The sequence below is a fragment of the Lactuca virosa genome, chromosome 5 (assembly GCF_052849685.1).
Source record: "Lactuca virosa cultivar CGN04683 chromosome 5, Lactuca_virosa_CGN04683_v6, whole genome shotgun sequence".
Classification (NCBI taxonomy): domain Eukaryota; kingdom Viridiplantae; phylum Streptophyta; class Magnoliopsida; order Asterales; family Asteraceae; genus Lactuca; species Lactuca virosa.
The window spans coordinates 333,560,804-333,565,955 of record NC_136430.1 but is presented as its reverse complement, the minus strand read 5'-3'; the positions used below and the strand labels follow the sequence as shown (position 1 = coordinate 333,565,955).

Sequence of the window (5,152 nt, the reverse complement as noted above, 5' to 3'; positions counted from 1 at the left end):
GAAATCAAATCAAAATCAACTAAAATCAAATCAAAACCAAATCAAGAAACAAAACCTGCAAAAAAAAAAACAACTGAAATCCAAATCACCACCGAAAAGCAACAATGGAATGCAGATTAAAGAAGAAATTATTGAACACATATGGGTGGAGACAGATGACAACCCCGATATCCTTTTTCACGGAAACCCAAAAATCGAACCAGAAGAAGAATGTGAAAGCATGTTTCCCCTGGTTCATCAACAGACAGTCGAGAAAGAAGACAATCGAGAGATAGAGCGTAAGTGTTCTGTTCTTTTACCGATTTGGGAGGGGAATGAGATAATCGAGCAGAAGAAAACCATCATTTCCAATTTGATTGGTTGTTGAATCGATGAAAACCTGCAATCATTGAAATTGGTTGCGGTAGAAGGAAATGTTTCTTGAATTCAGTGGGTGAAGAAGACGTGGTAGATGGAAGAAGATGAGTTACAAAGGTTTAGGGCTGAAGACGGAAGGATATCTGGTTAATTAGTCTGTTTTCTTATCGTCTCCCCCATCTGATCCATCGAGAGGTCTGACCATCGATTATATCTGCTCCCTCCTCGCTCCTCCCTCTTCACCATCGTTCCTCTCGTTTCCCTACGCCGGTGACCTCACCCGTCTACGTCGCCATCCACCGGAGCTAACACTACCGCAACCAACCCCCCTACACACACACCCTTTTCCATTTTTTTCTTTCCTTACAGTTTCACATCTCTATATACACTTTATGAAATTGATTTCTTCTATCAGTATATGGATTCTCTTTCTTGATAAATGGATTCCAAAAGAGTTGTAGGTTTTGGTTATGATCGGAAAGAAGAGGTGGTCAGAGATTGTGTCCGGCGATTGGAGTTGTTCATCTTCATGTATGGTGGGTGAGGGTGGGAATGATGGTGATGATCGGAAAGAAGAGGTAGTCCGAGATGGTGTCCGGCAATTGGAGGTCGTCGGCAATGGTTGCCGGTGATGAAAGAAGTGGGTGAGGGCAAAAATATGGTGGGGTTAACTGGTTATAGGGGGGGTTGTAAAGTGGGCCTAATTATTGTTTTTATTATTAATAAACATACAATCAATAATAATAATAAGGGAAAATATATTAGAAAGGGCAAAAGAGTCTTTTCACCTTGGTCAGGGACGAAGAACGCAACAAACTAAAATGGTAGGGATCGTCAGAGTGCAAAAAAAAAAGTTAGGACCAAACACGTAATTTTCGTAAAACCACAGGGACGATTTCAGTAATTTGTTTTATTTTTAATCCCATTAGATCATATTATTCTCTTCTTTGCATATATTTAATTAAGATACTTGAATAACTTTAGCTCAAGTGGTTAAGTCGACGGGCAATATAGAAGGGTGGGGGTCACGAGTTCGAGCCTCGGGGAGGAAACAATTATATTATCCTTTTGTACGATGATAATTAAATGAGCAATGAATATGCAAAAACATATTTAAAAAGGAATGAAAATGCTCATGTAATTGAGAAATAAAATTGAGTAAAGGTCCTAAATTCAAATGAACATACCAGTAAGCCTAACAATACATTATTGTGAATTATGTCATAAGAAACGACATATTCAACAGAAACCGTCTTATTTCATGAAATTGCTTGCGATGAAATGTAACATGCATATTTTATGATTTATAAGTCCTTTAATTTTAATGCCCCTACAAATACATGATGGATTGATTGTGACTCCTTGGTACATGTGTCTTTTCATTACACACATTCCATACAATCCCAAACCTGGATTGAAACAATAACATAAAAGGAAGCCCTCCTCACAACCCTCAACCTGAGCTTCTATCCTCCAAGAATCCCTAACACTACAAGGTCATGTTCCTGTATGTTTGTTATATTTGGTGGGGTTAACACAAATAAGTCATCTTAGATGGATGTCCATATAATGTAGCCTTTCAAAAATCCATTTCGAATAAGCTATTTGTAATCCGATAATGGTCATAGGATGTTATGTAGGGTTTCTTTTGATATGTTGATACATGCCCATAATTATCGAAGAAAAATCTAAAAAAAGGCATCGCTTAGAAAGAAATTTCTACACAAGTCATCATGTCAATGGTGTGTTTTTATTCCCTTGTACCTTAGACCTAGTGCGCCTACCAAGGACCATAAGGTAGACATTAGGGTTTGGTGTTAAACATGCACATTGCTTATACATTTTCGGCCGATCGGTCCATAAATGTTCCATTGGGTATGTTGCAGTCTATGAGATTTTAGGCTTGATGTTTACTGAGTGTTGTGTTTTGTTCTACATAAATTGAATACTCAGTTAGTTGTATCATATTATGTATTATTATGATGTGTGAAGTATGATCATTTTCAATTACGGAAACACCAAGTTCTATTACATAAAAAGTAAATCACATGACGGGTGTGTGACACTATGAAATCTAAATAACGATTCAATTCTACAAAGATAAATGCTACGATTTTCCTGGGTGAGGGTCTATTAGTGGTGGTTTAATGACCTTCATCGTTTCCCATTTAGAGGGAGTTGAAGCGGATGCACTAGCTCTGCACATGTAAGTATGTAACGCTGACATGAAATGGAATAAACGAAACGGTGATGGTGTGTACCTCTATGCGTCGAAGTCATATCAATCGTATAAAAATATCTAGTGATGTAGTGGCCCCATTTATGAGAATTATCGGATACCCCACATTGGATCTCTACGTGTCAAAGTTTTATCGATTTGCAAAATTGAACAAGGTGGTATTGGCATTGCGAGATGAAGCTTCTATTTGGCGTTGGTGTTATGTTTTGGTGGGACAACATAGACAACATATCCTGAAGCTTTCAGAAGTAAGACGGACCTTGTCGTCGTATCTTCACATTAATTGTCTTTCCGACCCACTGGAATCCAAAGCTTGTGGGGTACCAGGATAGTCATACAAGTTCTTGATAAGTTGGACTAGAAAAAAAAAACCATGTGATGATTTCGAAGAACGAAAATCCCTCAATGTCGTTAACGTCGTAGATAGTTTTGTTTTACATGACGAGAAGTCCAATTGCAATATGTTGGTTGAACTGTTAATTTAGATAAGAAAATGCAGTTTGTTTATGTATATATATTGATGAGTGTTCCCACATTGGTGTGTGAAGGATTCCAAGACGATTTTATAGATTTATCTTGTAGAGAGTTGGTCACCGGGCCTGGTAACGTTTGCCTGTAACCCAAGTGGGGGTATCAAAGTGGGTTGGATTATGATTTGGTCCAGTTTGGTTGGGTCTGGTGGTGTGTAATTTGACTTGCCCGTTCCAGTGGAAGTCGAGAGCTGGTTCAAGTGGCTTGAGCGAAGGCTTTGGGTCTCTTGGAACCTATATAAGGGGGCAATGCGTTAGGCTGGCTTCACAGAGCTGCGACAACTCCTCGCTTCCGACAGTGGTAGGATTACAAGTCTTGGCTCTTCAGGCCCATATTGCCGACTATTCCGATTCAAATGGACACCCACTTTTTAAAATTTTTACCTCAAAACATTTATTGTTTGTCCATTTTGTCACAGTGATGAGTCATACATAATAACCGTACCTTGTCCTGTTTCATCTCCTGATGAAAATATGTCATTAAAACCACCTGATTTTTGAGTCTCTTGGAACTTCCCATATTGTTAACATGAATGAAACCCTTCAAAGGTCCTTATAGTACAAAAAGCCAGGTCAATGGTTGGAACTATGGGAGTGCGTTCACATGAAAACATCAGACAGCAAAGACTTTCAAATCTCTAAGCCTATTTTAAGCTAATTTTAAACATTGAACTGAGTATTGGAGGGGTGCGCCTGGCCTTGGCTGTAGTGTAAGACCAAGGCGACGCATGAAGAACCCCAGCAGCAAGCTACTGTAACGGGCCTTCCCCCATAAAAAATAAGATTAATATCGAGTGGGCCGATGGCCCACATATCAGATATTAAACTGATAAGAACAGATACTACACTTGATCTTAGCCAAAAGGCCGAGAAAGGTATGCTTCTTACAGCTGTGGGCTTCCCCTTTTGTACTCGCCTCCCTCTTGCCTGCTTCCTTCATTCACCCAATGTGGGAATTGGGATGCAGACTCTTTCACTTTCACTGCCAGCTCCCTTCCTGGTTCCTTCCTTCACAACAAAAACAACTTAAATATTATTCTTTTGCTTCTTTACTTTCTGTATATATTCAGATCAAACTTAGACTACTACTGCATATGCATATGTGTTTATGATTGCATTGCCTTTTCTTTTCTTATTTTTCTGTAGTTTAAATTCACTCAACACCAACAAACAAAACAAATTCATTTCATGTTGATAATTACTCAATTACGAATGACTCCTTCCACTCATGTACCTACTATGCTTTTCTTTTGTCCATTTAGTTTTATATCACATATCTATTAAGTAAATTAATAACTAAACACAATAACTAATGGGCAGACTCAAACTAATCAGATAAGTCCAACTTGTTAAAATCCATCCTATCAAAATACGTGTTTTTAATCTACATAATCCTTTTCACTTGTTTTGCTCATAAAAATCATATTATATCTTGAAACCATATAATTTTATAATCATATCCAACACATTTCTTACTCGTTTAAATACCTGACAAAAATTATTTTCCGGGCAACCGTTTCTTCGTTATGTCGTCCCGTTACCAGGTAACATTCAACCTTACATTATGCTTCCCGTAAGTGTTCACTATTCCTTTCCAAGATACTATCCGCTTTTTCAACCAACATGTCCTTCTCTTCTCATCGGCTTGCTATTTGGTCATTGCTGGTATCACACTATCTTCACCTCCTAACGTCTTACAATCACTTCCAATTTGATTCTAACATTTATGGGGATGACTTTTACTGAACAAATATATTTAGAATAAAAAAAATGCTCAATAATAACATTATATTCGAATTTAGTTAATGGATGCAAAGGAAAAATCCATATTCAACAATCGAAACTCAATGCTCGCTCTTGTTTTACCATCTGTGATGTTTATTTCTCAATTGAATGTACATAAGGTGCTATAATCCATGTTCTAACAGCCTCACAGCATCATTTAAGCCGTCCATTTCAACTTTCAGGTAGTGGATATCAAGAGTCGGGTCTCCATTAATGGAACTCGAAACTCAAAACAAGCTTC

General features: G+C 37.9%; 1 non-coding gene across 1 annotated transcript; it reads right to left on the bottom strand.

Annotated features, from left to right (window-relative positions):
* Nucleotides 1-3,808: 3,808 nt before the first annotated feature.
* Nucleotides 3,809-4,005, bottom strand: LOC145118215 (U2 spliceosomal RNA). Its single transcript, XR_013713180.1, has one exon. It is a non-coding gene; the product is annotated as a U2 spliceosomal RNA (small nuclear RNA).
* Nucleotides 4,006-5,152: the final 1,147 nt, after the last annotated feature.